Source organism: Aricia agestis, chromosome 13 (genome assembly GCF_905147365.1).
Source record: "Aricia agestis chromosome 13, ilAriAges1.1, whole genome shotgun sequence".
In the NCBI taxonomy this organism is placed as follows: domain Eukaryota; kingdom Metazoa; phylum Arthropoda; class Insecta; order Lepidoptera; family Lycaenidae; genus Aricia; species Aricia agestis.
The window spans coordinates 15866714-15882729 of NC_056418.1; the positions used below are offsets into that span (position 1 = coordinate 15866714).

A 16016-nucleotide genomic window follows, 5' to 3' on the forward strand; every position below is an offset into this window, starting at 1 on the left:
ATGCACAGAAACAAACAAATTTCTCCGTACTTCGTAAGCCGCAAAAAAAAGCGTAGACGCATATCTATGACACATAGCACCACACTCTTCTTCTTCTTTTTAATAATGGCTCCTTGGTGAGTTGCTAATATCAGAGTGAGTGGCAAAGACTCTGTGTTGAAGAAGGTCTAATGCTCAAACAAGTGTACGGTGTACTACTTTTATGAAATGAGTCTGTTGAGAGAACCTAAAACAACACAAACATTTAGGGTTAGTAACTACTAACTAATTACAATTTTATTTTATTAGTATCAATAAATGTACATAACACTTTAATAAATGACGTATTTACAAAACATAACACAGATTTAAAATTGATAGGACGGGGAATGGTTGCGGGGAGAAGATCATATGGGGAACAATGGTTATTAGGACAAGAGAAAAATATATGATCCAAGGTACCTTCGTCTAGCCCACACTCACAAAGGGAACTATCCCTTACCCTAATTTTTGCAAGAATGACAGGCGAGCAACAATGTCCGAGCCTAACTCGACAAATTGTAGAGCACACTGTTTTACATGCTTCTTTAGCACCACACTCGAAAGCAAAAAGTTTGATTGACTTTGACATCTTTGTTGGGATATTTTTTATCGATGTTACCAGAAGGAAAAATAATATTATAGCTGTTATGTTACAAAAATACAACACAGTACCTTTTATTGAAAATATTTTATTTTAAAATACTATTTTCATAAAAGATTCTCAAATTTTTTTTATTTACATATCGATGGCCCCAACGAATAAACGTGCAAGAGCTCTTACCCAAAAAAATTTTTTTTTGATTTTTCGTTTGCAAGGCCTATGTAAATTTTTTGGAATTTTTTTGACTTAAAAAACGATTTTATAGCAATGTAAACTTTTGTTGTACGGAAAAAATAATAACATATATCACATTAATAACAAAACATGCGCTTATTGCAGATTTTTTGTTTATTTGAGTTCCCCAGAATAAACGTTTTAAAACAATCTGGCGCACGTGTCTATCATTTTCTTTGGGTTATAACTCTTGCACGATTATTCGTGTCAAAATGCAAGCGACTTCTATGAGTAATGCCTCATTGCAGATGGCGAAACTTTGAATATAATAATCACAGCTATTCTATTACCTTTTACTAATTTCTCTTGTCTTTTCTGTTTTCTTTAAGGTTATTCGAAGAGCTATTGTAAAGTTTATCAGAAGAGCTGCTGGTGAGTTGCCGGTCTTTTTAAGAGGGAATACGCTCTCTGCTTGAAGGTTTGCAGGTCGTATAGGTCCGGAAATACTGCTGGTGACAGTGCATTCCAAATTTTACAGCGCGCGGCAGAAAGTTACGCGAAAAAACGTACGGTGGAAGACTGCCACTCATCAAAGTTACGAGGATGGTATATTTTTCACGTGGAACGATGGCGAAAAGTTGCAGGAGGTATGATTCCGAACAATTCCTCAGACATACAACCGATTGAGGATGCAGAGTGAAGCTATTTATATCTCGGCGTAATTCTAAGGGGTTCAGCCTATTTGAAACATTATTATTATTTTTATTTATATTTGATTATTATATTGAAAAACATTATGGCAGTCAACAATTCGAGTGGCCCTTCGTTGGATACGATCCAAAGGGATTAGTTGGTATTTTGGGGTCCCTGCCCAGAGATGAGAACAGTATTTCATATGAGGCCGAACTTGCATCTTGTAGAGTTGCAGGCATTGGTCCAGACTGAAACACTGTCTCGCCTGTTAAGAACACCAACTTTTTTTCGAGGCTAACTTGGCATCACCCTCTAGATGACATCGGAACTGGACTTCGCTCGATATGTTTACGCCAAGTATTTCAATGCTGGGAGGGGATTGTTAAAGAGGTGCCCTGAAAACGAGTATTGGTGACTTTTTAGTTGTGAACGGACAGAATTGGCGGGATTGAATTGGACTATGTGTCGTCTACCCCATTCAGAGACTTTTTCCTGTGAATTCTCTATTTAAGACACAAGTTCGTTTTGACTGTCAATGACATTTAACCGAGAAATGTGGAAGCCGGTAGATAGGGCATCACCTGTACTATCATCTGCATTACAATAAATGCTGTTGGTCTGTAGCATGTCATTCATCTGCCAAAAAACTTGTGACCTATTCGCACTTTTCGGGAAGCCCATATTATGATGGAAGCTTTGATAGTAGTGCTTTAAGCCAAACCCAATCAAAGGCCTTCGCAATATCCAAATTAACAGCCAATGCCTCTCCTCTCCACACAATCACCTGGGCCCAAGGATAAATTTAGTACGCCAAGAGATAACCAGCCAAGTGACCCTTTCGGAACCCGTACTGTTTGTCGCTTAGTAATGTCTGGCCGCTGAAGTATCGAAAGAGCTGATACTGGATTCCATTATCTTCGAGAAGATGGAGGTTTTAGCAATTAGTCTGCAGTTTGAAGGATTTGAGCGGTCACCTTTTTTGGGGATAGGGTAGGTACACTAAAGTTGTCATCTAAGAAGCCGGGACAATGCCAGAAGAGTAGGAGAACCGAAAACGACGCGTTAAGACCGGAGCCAACTCTAACGCACACTTTTTCAACACAATAGGAGGGATTCCGTCAGGCCCACTCGACTTTTGGATATCAAGGGCACGCAGGGCTATTCACTTTGAGCGCTGATGTAACCATAATATCTGACATGATGCCCCTGCATTGTGGTATGGTCAGCGGTTTTTATCCCAAGTTCATCAAGGGTCGAGTTTGACGCAAAAAGCTTACCCAGAAGATCGTCTTTGTATTTTGTGTCGTGGGCCAACGATCCATTTGCTACTTGTAGGGATGGTAGGATGGCTTTCAGAAATATCCTTTAATAGCTTAGGCCAGACCAGAATTCACGGATTCCCATAGGAAGACACTCGAGTCACCAATACTATTGACGTGCTGTTTCTTTGAGCGAGTGATCTCTCTATTTAAGTATCAATAGGCAAGGATGTACTCCATTTTATATGTATGTATCCACGCATAGGCGTGAGGGAGGTCAATATTTATCAACAACAACAATAGGTCAGCAATATCTTTTTACTGAACCGTCAACAAGAATATATTAGCTAACTAGACGTTTCACGCGGCCTCACCCGCATAAATGAGAAATTTTACGGCAACCGTACATTTTCTCGCAAAAAATAGCCTATGTTCCTTCACGTCATGGTCTACTCTACATCTGTGCCAAATAACTTAAAAAATCATCCAGTAGTTCGCGAGATAAGCGCCTTCAAATAATTTTCCCGGTTTTTTCCACATTTTCCTATGTCTATTTATTATGTAGTCAAAGTTATGTGGTTCCAAACGTTTTTTTGTCTTCCTGAAAAGTTGTCTTTTTTCGATTGCACGTTTATTCGTTGGGGCCATCGATATATATTTTAGTTACAAATAACTCATTAGTGACATCTAGTACAATTTATGATAAAATCTGATGCGAAAGCTTTACCAGCGCCATCGCCATTACAATTATTATCCTACCAAATTAAAAAGTAAGCATTTCATACAATAATTGGGTACTTGGCTGGCCTTCTTTATTTTGGAGGTTTAAAATTCTTATGTTACCGTGTCCATCATTCTAAGATTGTACAACCTGGTCAGAACATTCGACCAGTCATTAAGTGCAGACATATTATTAAAAATATATTTTTTTTTAACTATGCAAAAGAGAACGAACTAGTAATCGAAAATTGTAGTCGATGGTTTATTTACTTGGCATGTACTGTTATCTATATTTTCCTAGTTCTATTGTGATCGTGCAGGAACATGAAAGCGGCAATCGTTACTTTTTCAAAAGTTACTGCAAAAAAAAAAAACACTTGAGAGCTGGGGTCAAGGGACAGAACGGGATAGAACGAAGTTAATAAAAAACGACATGTATTGACGCCCAGGAAAACTAACAACGACACTTTTCTGGAATTGTAATAAAATTTATTTAAACGTTCGGTAGATGTCACTGTTTACTCTCAAAAACGCCATCTAGTTGACGCACAAGAATACTAAGTACCACTCAAAATACTTATCAACGCCATCTGCCCCTACTTTGCAGGTACCTACTAAAAAAAGTGTGGAGGTCAAATGTCGTTCCGTCTAGCCTCTTTTCGCAAGATAAGGAACTTCGTTCCAAAATGACCACTCCATGTATCTCCTGCTCCAAATCGTTTGATCCGCGGCCCACGGGTTATCGCGAATCTCGCGAACAGCAACAAACCCTCCTCCTCCCCCCTCACCGCAGCTCCGGTATCTCCGTCACAGCAGATATAGGCAAGGTCAGGTGCAGTGGAAAAACAGTAGATTTAACCCCCAGTGGATACTTATCTGGGACTTATCTTGTAAGATAGGAAAATGCGTTATCCTAAAGAGACAAGTCACTCGCATGTCGTTTGTATAAATGTTAGTTTGGAACTTGGTTGTGGTGGGTTTGCGGCAGTTTTTTAAGTGACAGCACTTTATCAATTCACTAGTGCTTATCTAACGCCAGAACACATAACAATCGATAGTGAAAACCACCTTGAAGAGATAAACTACAGTCCTAATCCTCAGTAACCGAGATTAAAACAGGCGCCTTAATTTTTTCATTTGCAATTATGACTCACTACAAACCTAGCGCGAACAATTATGTTACTCTTATGGTTTATGGTGGCAATTCTCATGGCTATTGGTATTGGCTACATTTGGCAAAATTAGGCAACAAGCAAATAAAGACAAACACGACCTTCCACACATGGACGTCAAATACCAAACTTTTACTTGATTTTGTTTACTTCCCTATTTGACTCTTTTGATGTGCGTCAAAAACCGACAAAGGTTACGTATATTTGGTATTGGTCATATTTGTCAAATAGGCAAATAAGGCTAATACTTTGTCAAACATACCATCTACACAATATTATGGTGATTGTTTGGCGAATACATCAAATACGCAAATACATATAGGGACCGTGCAGAGCGATGACACTGCCATTAGTGACGAGTAGCCGAAACTTTTACGAAAATTTTATTGACAAGCTCAAGTCAAGCTACGGAAAATTAAAGGATTTCATTAGAAATTTGAGTAATTTCAAGCATTGTTGTATTCCCGGATGTTCTAATCATAGACTTAATATATACTGTAAATAAAGGCAAATCGAACGATCTAAAATTTTACTATTTTCCTGCCAAAAGTATTCACATGCCATGGCTTATTGAAAACATTGAAAAATAAAAGCCGGTAAAACATACGTAAGTATTTATAAAGTTCCATGAATGTTATGTGTAGACTCGTAAAAACACTGAATTTTGTAGATTATAAACATAAATTCATTTTTGATGAACACAATATGAACTTAACCTATGACCGTTGCTTCTTTCAGTAAACATCCAAACTGGCTTCCATCTAAATTGATATACATACATAAGCACCGCTCATTTAATTGGCCAAGATTGGAAAATCCTGTACACCCGGCATATAATATACCTACCTACAATTTTTCCTGGAGAAGAAAATAAAAAAAACTTTTAAAAAAGAATTTCAAAGACATCAACTAGAATGCAACAAGTTGCATCAAAAGTAAGGATAATTTGGAGAAGTCCTGCCAGTAATTCAACACTGAGGCACAGAATATAATATAATAGTACTCCGTAATAGTGTTTATCTTGAACCATCTTGTCAAAGTGTTGGTTCTCAAAAGGATGATTCTTCAAGTGGGATAACTATTAATAGTGCAGTCTTAGTGTGTTATTTAAGAATACTTATATAGTGTTTGCACTGATGAGGTACACTAGTTAAAAATAGTGACAGACAAAAGTTGTAAAGATGGTATCGAGCGAATCGCAGAAGGTCGATGAAATAAAAGCATTTATTTTAGTGAACTTGTTTTATTTTATTAATCCACAAGCATTTTTAGTAATCATTATAAGTATTTTTGCATATTCATTATTTTATTGCAATATTTATCAAGTTTTTACTTTCTATGCTGATGGATGCTACTAATTACTTTTTCAGATATTTTCTTAGATAACTAGATAAGCTTTAAACATTTTTATTCACGCTTTCGTTCTTTGTTTACGGTTAGAAACTCATCCATACTCAATATTATAAATGCGAAAGTGTAGACGTCTGTTAGCACTTCACGCCCAAACCGCTGAACCAATTTTGCTGAGATTTGGTATGGATTTATTTTGAGCCCCGGGAAAGGACATAGGATACTTTTTATTCCGGGAAAATGTATGGTTCTCGCGTGATAAATGATTTTTGGCGCAACGGAGTTGCGGGCGTCATTTAGTCTTTTACTTTAATCCTTCGATCGCGGATTCTTGGAAATCTGTTGTTGTTCTCGCGGCCGCATGTGGCAACTTGGGAGTGTTAGTATTAAATCATTTTATAGTCTAAAACATATAAAAATCACTTATAAACTAGCCGGGGTCAAAGAGAATGCGAAGCCAAAGTCACTCACAAGTTACTTCTTTTACTCGCATCGTGTCGCTGCTGTCGAATTACGACGCCCTCTATAGTTTCTGCACGGTCCCTATAGCCGTTGGAAACCATTAGAAACTGCTTTCTTCTAATAACTATATAAGAAATGACATTAAGCCATTTAAAACAAAAAAAGTTATTTTTTGGAAAAAGGCAAAGACTTTTATTTAAACTGATGTAGACGGGCCATACGCACCAAATTGTCCGCCGTTCCAATAGAGCTAATTCACACCGTTGCAGTCAGTCTTCACTGGCGCGCTGTACGCGACGGTCGTATGCAAGTGTGTACGGTTAGCAAATATTTTTTTAAAACAAACTTAGTTTTATTTTTTTATGATGCTAATTAATGTAATCAAAGGGCAAAATGCTATCTTGTGTAAAAATAAAATGATTTTGTAAAAAATATATAAATAAATCTTCAGGGATTACCTTTCACAGGTAACTGTCATAGTTGTTCACAATAGATGAATAATCTTTACCTGGCTACAGCAAAGCAAAAAGTAAGAGTTATGTGTCTCACAGACTATGTATGTATGTATGTTTGTATATGTTACCGTTAATTTACGTAAGCCAGTTAGAGTGAAAATTCACGCGGTATTCTGCAGATTTTCTGGGTGAGTAAGTTAAAGTGCAAAAAATTGATCCTATTCTTACATTACAATCTGCAGAATATCTAGGTAATCGGCAGTCTACAGACCATGCATGTATGTTGCATAAAAGAGGTTCGTGTTTGAATAAATCATATTATTTAGTTGTAGGTGTAGGGATTATTGAATATAATTTTTAGGACATTAACAAAGGAATAAAATTTTAAAATTTAAGTAACTAAAATATTACTGCACTGATAAAATATAACAGATCAAATCAACTAGAAAAAAAACAATAATAAACAAATAAAAACAGTCTAATGTTAACCATACACGCAACGGTCTACCGCAGAGGTCTACCTGTGCAGGTATGCCTGCGCAAGTAAATCGGAATGTGTGTGGGAAATAAGAATAGGCCTGTGCAGTTGCTTGGACCTGCGCATTCGACCGGTGCAAAATCAAGAATCAATTCTTTCGAGTGACACCTGCGCAGGCATACCTGCAGGTGACCCCTCCGGTAGACCGTAGCGTGTGTGGTAGCCATAACCTTCGTCTAAAGGTTCGAGCGCTTGGAGTCCCGCCTCAAAGTGAATTTTAGCTCCTTTGTGGTGAGAGTTCCGACGCACCATCTACCGACCTTCGAGAAGGAGGAGTTCTGGTCGATTGGAGTCGTCTACAGGAGGTTCCGAGGACGACTTCTGAATACGTCGCGCTCCACGTCGCAGACAATACGTGTTTAGTGTTTTAGTGTTAGTATTAGTTTTTAGTATAATTGTATGTATGTTAGTCTATAAGGTATTTATATTATGGGCCAAGACGCCTGAGTTAAATAAATAAATAAAATAAGGTGCTAACATGCTTAAGCCAAATTTTTTAGGACATAAACGAAGGAAGAGTTTAGCCTAGAATGTGAAAGAGTGACGTTAATGTGTTTTTATTAGTTTCCTAAGATTGTTCTGGGTTTTTAATGTGTTTTATTGGTAGGATATTAACCATTGGATATTTATTGTCATGCACAAGTGTAGGCCAGTGATACAACTTCCAGAAACGTGCCTTTTGTGTTCCCTCCTAAACACCATCGAAAATTTTAGTAAAGCTTCTGCCATTTTACTGAATCGACCGACTTGAGTCCTTGACTGCATTGACTTTTACTTTGATTTTGACTAGACTTTGGACTTTACTAAATAGAAAATCGATGCTAAAAATTGTTACAAGAACATAGTTTTCCCGCTACTTATTTGACACTTGCCATGGTTATATAGCCGAAGCGCCATAATAAGAAAAAAATAAACAAAGGATAAAATATTCAATAATAACTTCAATGTTGTTGTTGTTAATGTTACTCCACTGATAAAATATAACAGACCAAATCGTCAAACATAGGAACAGAGGGATGCAGTCCCAGCGAAGGAGCGTAACAAAAGTGTTTAGTCTGTCTGTCTTCCGCAATTCAACGATGTACTATCATGCATTCAACCACCCTCCCGCTTCACACTGACCTCACCCGCGCACGCCTTTTGCAGGTATTATTAAATACCAGTTAATTGTAAGTTGTACCTTAAGTTTAATTAATATTATTATTAAAAACATTATATTTAATAATGATTTTTTTTTCTTAATTTGTAATAGACTTTTTTGCAGTCAGCACTTGCGGGCGTTTGTTTACGATCTTTCGGGGAGTTAGGGAGCATACCCATACTACGTGACCTACTTTTTAAGATTTTTTGACTCCCCCGCTCCCCCTGGTGACCACACGTAGTATATGCCAAGACCCCTTCAATTGTTCACGTGGTATTGACAAGAATCATTTTAATCATTTTGTAAGTAGAAAGAGTAATCTAGCAAATGAAAATAACTTGACTCATATTTGTGTTTATTAAGTTATTTATAACAAAAGACTCTTTGCATGTTAATAATAACTAGATATCGCCCAATGGTCGAAATTCGACCTTAGTTTCAACGACATTAGGACTACTACCTATATTTTGTAAAAAAAATATTGACTTTATCATTTTTTTTCAACTCTTGTCTCTGGGACTCAGCTGATCTCAGACTAGCCGGTAAGCATTGTCTAATAGTATCTAAGATTCAATAAAAAAAAAAACTATAATTTACATTTTCAATTTGTCACCTTGTTGTCAACAGACTTCAACCATAAATAAAAGAGTATAATTTGTATTTATAGGCTTGTCACTCAAAAATCTGTCATCTTTCCTAGTGTGTGTGTTGTAGTGTGTGTAATGTTTTATTTGTTAAAAAATGTATGATAAAAGCATAATTTTAAAACAATATTAGCTCGATGCACTCCTTCACTATATAAAAACTATAACTGTGCAAAATTTAATATACCTACGTTTTCCAATTTTTCGTCAAAAGGGATACAAAGTTTTTCGCTTGCGTATTAAATATTAATATATAGATAATTATTACTACTTACTTAATTAAATATGGGAATAAAAAACGATCACCAAACCATACTTTGATACCCAATAGTTTGCCAAAAAGAAAATATACTTGACACCAATATTTAAAATAATATTATATTTTATGCTATACAAGGTGTGATACTATGTGATACTTTAGGATGTGTACGTGTTCCTTATTGTGATTTTACTGTGAAAGTGCAGCGCTGAATGAGCAAAATTTTTTTTTACTTTTGTATGGGCATTGGGCAAGCGCCCCAGTGTAACAATTCTCTTAGATTAAAAAAAATATATATAATAATAGTCTAAAATTACAATAGAACAATCAAAGCAATTAATTTCTAGGCAGATGGCGGACCTAAGTTATTTGGTCGCGTTTAAAGTTAAACCCAACCGACAGATCACAATTAACATTAAATTGACATGATCCGACAACATGACGTTGTTCTGTCAACTACCTAGGATTTAGGATTCAATTTCCTCGATGGCACATACCTACTAGCTATTCTAGTCACGACTGTAGTTCAAATTGTAATCGAACACCAAATATATTAAATGATCACCAAGCTTTACAGCTTCACCAAACTTTAAAATGCCTGACAAGTGACAGAAGTGCCTGTTTTTTAGTGGCTGTTGGCTATAGCATATAAATAACCATAATAAATGCCAGTGTCAAGTATTAAATTGCGAGAAAAAAAAATCGTATGACGTTTCTCTCGTCGAAATTGACTACATGACAAAACTCTAGACCCACTCCCCCCTCTTGTTACCGAGCGTAGTATTTTGAAGACCCGTCCCTAAATGGGTCACGTAGTATGGGTATGTTCCCTTACGCTTGCGTTCGGTATTATAACCGAACACCATAGACCCCTCCTTGTCACTCTTGTTACAAAATAATATTGACATCTCGCCCTTGACTACGAAGATACATTTTTGTTTGTGTGTGTAATGTTTTGAGTGTATTGTTTTAAGATTGTTTTTCAAATGTCATTTCGTAGAGTATGGCATGTCTACCTCAGTTTAAATAGAAGTCTTTGGAAAAAGGATGTACACTTAAACTAGACCCTCCGCGCGGCTTCGCCCGCGTAAATTAGAAATTTAAAGAAAACCGTACATTTTCCCGCAAAAAATAAACTATGTTTCTTCACGTGGTCCTAATATAATAATTATGTGCCAAATAACATAAAAATTGCTCCAGTAGTTCGGGAGATAATATAAGCCCTTTCAAATAATTTTCCCCGTTTTTTTTCACATTTTCCTCTCTTTCTTCGCTCTTAGCGTGACAATATATAGCCTATAGCCTTCCTTGACAAATGATCTAACACTGAAAGAATTTTTCAAATCGGACCAGTAGTTCCTGAGATTAGCGCGTTCAAACAAACAGACAAACTCTTCCGCTTTATAATATTAGTACTTAAAGATTGTAATAATTATTATTTCTAAGAGCACTTGATTATACATGAGACTGATTGTTATTATTCATTCTTTATATTACAACTTTGTGTAACAACACTAGCTATTTGACCGAACTTTGCTCGGTATTCGATAAAACACGAATAAAATGACATTTTCTAAAAATGATTCCTAGCTAGATCAATTTATCGCCCCCGAAATCCCCTATATACTAAACGACCTTTTGCCCGCGGCTTCGCCCGCGTTAGGAAGTATTATATACAAACTTTAATCCCCTATTTTAACCCCTTGGGGGTAGAATTGATCAAAATCCTTTCTTAGCGGATGCCTACGTCATAATATCTACCTTCATGCCAAATTTCAGCCCGATCGGTCCAGTGGTTTGGGCTGTGCGTTGATAGATCACCATGTCAGTCAGTCAGTCAGTCTTTTTGTTTTTGTGGTTCCTTATACAAAGGGTAAAAACATGGTAAAAACGGACCATATTTAAGCAAACGTCAAACGCAAACGTCAATAAACTTTCATGTTTCTAACTCAAGAAATGATGGACTTTCATTGAAACTTTCTACCCACTTTCACCCCCTTGGGGGTAGAATTACCACAAACACTTAAATACGTATCCATTCATTTTTAATCAGTAGCACAAAAATAAAGTTCCATGCTTCTAACTCAAGAAATGACGGACTTTCATTCAAACTTTCAACTCCAATTTCACCCCCTTGGGGGTAGAATTTCTAAAAACGCTTAAATACCTATTCATTCATTTTTAATCAGCAGTCCAAAAATAAACTTTCATGTTTCTAACTTAAGAAATGACGGACTTTCATTTAAACTTTCAACCCCTATTTCACCCTCTTGGGAGTAGAATTTTCAGAAACGCTTAAATACGTATCCAATCATTTTTAATCAGTAACCCAAACATAAAATTTCATGTTTCTAACTCAAGAAATAACGGAGTTTCATTCAAACTTTCAACCCCAATTTCACCCCCTTGGGGGTAGAATTTCCAAAAACGCTTAAATACGTATCCATTCATTTTTAATCAGTAACCCAAAAATAAAGTTTCATATTTCTAACTCAAGAAATGACGGACTTTCATTAAAACTTTCAACCCTTATTTCACCCCCTTTGGGGTATAATTTTCAAAATTCCTTCCTTAGTGGGTGTCTACTTAATAAAACAACCCTACTCACCAAATTTCGTGGCTATAACTTTTACAGTTTTTGCTCAGCGATGATGAATCAGTCAGTCAGTCAGTCAGGAGATGTCATTTTATAAGTATAGATATGTGCTACAAATACCGCCAACAACCTGATATGATATGAAATTTGGGTGGTTTTAGAGAAAGGAAATAATTTTGTACAATAATTGAATAAGTAAGTAAATACTTGAAAAAAAAACATAACTTCCTTAAGCTAAGGCCGTCATCAGCAAAACTTCTTACTTTATTTAAGGATTTTCCAACTTTTTTAATCTACGGGAACTATGCTTAATAAGATTTTAAAATTGTATGAGTCGGATAAAAGGCGAGTCTTAAAATTCATCACATTTTTCTAAAAAATCCCTAAGAACTGAAATGAGAAGTCCGTAATGGAAAAGTTGGTAGCGACTTTTGCCTTTCTTCTATAATCTATTCCTCTAGAATTCCGCATTGCTTTTGTTTTCACATTCATGAAATACTAACGTACTTCAACATAAAATTTGAATATACCGTGTCCGGGGAAATATCAAGATTACCTTATGGGCTCAACTTTCTCTCATGGGTTTATATACTTTATGTGTCTAAACACAAAATTAGGTTAAAAAGATAATGTCAAAATATTCTAAATGTCAAAGTTATTTAATTAAGACTACGAATTGTCAATATAACCTTAAAACTAACCAACTAACAATCTATATATATAAAAATCAATTGCTGTTCGTTAGTCTCGCTAAAACTCGAGAACGGCTGAACGGATTTATCTTATCTTGGTCTTGAATTATTCGTGGAGGTCTAGGGAAGGTTTAAAAGGTGAGAAAAATTCGAATAATTGCCGGGAAAATCCTCAAAACAGCATTTTTCTATTTCCCATACAAACGTTTTCTAAATAAAATGGAGAGTCAATTTGTAATTTATTACCGCTGCATAAAGTTCAAATTCGCGTGCGCGTTGGAGGACCTAATATCGCGTTCTGAAACTCAACAAAAGTGAAAGTGAATCGCGAACGCGACAAAATTGCATAGTCTCAAAATACATAGTACATAAATAAACACAATTTTAGCTAACTTCAGTTGTTACTCTGTCCGATTATTTTTTTATTTTAGCTAACTTAAGTTGTTATTCTGTCCGATTATTTTTTTAATAAGACTATATAGAAATCGAAAGATAAATCAATAATAATAAAGACAAATTAAATTATAAATCTTAAGTTAAATTCTGAACGCAATCTCAATATGTATTTGACATTAGATTTGACAACCAACTGATATGTCATTCCATCCTGTCGCATTTCAGAGCACTGAAAAAATTATATTGTCGTTATATCTATCTTTGTGGCTACGTGCGCGAGAACTTTCTTTACTTTGGTGATCCTTTGTGATAGTGACATTCCAAGTAATGTGTACAGGTTAAAGTTATAGTTTTATGGTTATGGCTTATCTCTTAATCAGTAAATAAAGTTATGATTTTCTGAGGTTCTATATGATTAAACTTTGAGTTATAACTAGGTTTCTAACTATGACGACTACGTAGGTATACTACTGCACAGCTCAGTGAAAAATGTAGAGTTTTTGGCCTGCTTTAATCTACGTCCTGCGATTTGTATTTCTTGGTCTTTGGATTCGAAATTTTTCTAAGGAAGTAGATTTTGTTTGTTGATATGTTTGACATCGCGTCGTTTTGTGATTAAAACTCTACTTTTTATATGAATGTTTTTAGTGTAATCTCTAGCTTTTTAAAAACGGCTGAGGCGGTGGAATAATCTATACTAATATTATAATTCTGCAGTTTGTTTGTTTGTTTGAACGCGCTAATCTCAGGAACTACTGGTCCGATTTGAAAAATTCTTTTATTGTTGGATAGCCCATTGATTGAGGAAGGCTATAGGCTACATTTTATCACGCTAAGACTAATAGGAGCGAAAAAATAGAGGAAAATGTCGAAAAAACGGGGGAAATTGTATGAAAGGATTTATTTGAACGCGCTAATCTCAGAAACAACTGGCCCGATTTGAAAAATTATTTCAGTGTTAGATAGCCCATTGATTGAGAAAGGCTATAAGCTATATTTTATTACGCTAAGACTAATAGTAGCGAATAAATAGAGAGAAATGTGGAAAAAACGGGGGAAATCATATGAAAGGGCTTATTTGAACGCGCTAATCTCAGGAACTACTGGTCCGATTTGAAAAATTCTTTCAGTGTTAGATAGCCCATTTATCGAGAAAGGCTATAGGCTATATTTTATCTCGCTAAGACTAATAGGAGCTAAGAAATAGAGGACAAAGTGGAAAAAACGTGAGAAATTATATGAAAGGGTTTATTTGAACGCGCTAATCTCAGGAACTACTGTTGGATAGCCCATTGATTGAGGAAGGCTATAGGCTACATTTTATCATGCTAAGACTAATAGGAGCGAAGAAATAGAGGAAAATGTCGAATAAACGGGATAAATTATTTGAAATGGCTTATTTGAACGCGCTAATCTCAGGAACTACTGGTCGATTTGAAAAATTCTTTCAGTGTTAGATGGCCCATTGATTGAGGAAGGCTATGAGCTATATTTTGTTACACTAAGACTAATAGTAGCGAATAAATAGAGGGAAATGTGGAAAAAACGGGGGAAATTATATGAAAGGGCTTACGCTACGCTACGCTAAGACTAATAGTAGCGAAGAAATAGAGAAAAATGTGGAAAAAAACGGAGGAAAATTATTACTGGAGCAATTTTTATGCTATTTGGCAAACAAGAAGAATAGACCACGTTAAGGAACAAAGGCTATTTTTTGCGGAAAAATGTACGGTTGCGTGAAATTCCTAAATTACGCAAGTAAAGCCGCGCGAAAAATCTGTATATAATAAAATCGTAGGAAAGTCAATTCTGTATATTGAATATTTTTGTACAATAAATAATACTTGGGATGTGATCTACTATGCTAACGCGGACGAAGTCGCGGGCAACAGCTAGTTATTTATACAAAAAACATACTACTATACAATAATCTAGATAATTTTATATGTCAGTTTCATTAGTCATCACAAGGTAATTTTAATTCCAATGGTCAATTCAATATTATGTCAAAATACAATAAGCAAACTATAATGTCAAAGAAATTCAATTGAGTAAACATGGCTTTAAATGTCATAAAATAAAATTTTATTAGTCACAGTATACTTTATTATTTAATTATTATTAAGAAATTCTTTGATGTCATAATATGCTTTTTGTATTAGTATTTTTTTTAATTCCCTTATTGAACGAGTTGTTGTCATTGATTTTATATGTGCGGGAATCTTATTATAAATCTTTACACACATTGCATAAGCATTATTTAAGAAAATATTTGTCTTTGGTTTTTTATCTATAATTAACCTATTCGAGTTTCTAAAAAATTTTTTGGGTACTTGATCTATTAATTGTGTAAAGACATGTTTATTGTTACTTACAAATTTAAATATTTGTAATATATACATGCTCGGTAAGGTCAATATATTATATTTTTTGAACAAAGGCCTACACGATTCATATGGTGGAACATTACATGTTAATTGTAATGTCGGCTGGGTTTGACAATAATTGACGTAACGCGACCAAACTACGTAGGACCCCATTTGCCTAGGAATCAACATCTCTGATATTACATTCGTTAGCCCTGAGAATAGGTTTATATCTACTTTTTATATTGATACTAGAAATAATTTATATTAATATGGCAAAACAACGTTTGCCAGGTCAGCTACTATTAAGTATTCACCTATATCACTGCGAATACTCTCAAAAGATTCAATGTGTTGTAACGTACAGACTTGCGAGAAAAATTTCGCGCGGTTAATAAAAAAAAAGTGCGGACAGGCCCTAATTGCTTATTGAAGAAGGCCTACATTCTGCAGTGGCCGGCGATAGAATTACTGTAA

The 16016-nt window shown here is 35.4% G+C and overlaps 1 long non-coding RNA gene across 1 annotated transcript; it reads right to left on the reverse strand.

Moving 5' to 3' along the window:
* Nucleotides 1-4716: 4716 nt before the first annotated feature.
* LOC121733194 lies at nucleotides 4717-15241 on the reverse strand. Its single transcript, XR_006036523.1, has 3 exons — nucleotides 15231-15241; nucleotides 11122-11124; nucleotides 4717-4794 (listed from the first exon to the last, which is right to left on the reverse strand). It is a non-coding gene; the product is annotated as an uncharacterized LOC121733194 (long non-coding RNA).
* Between the last annotated feature and the right edge of the window lie 775 nt (nucleotides 15242-16016).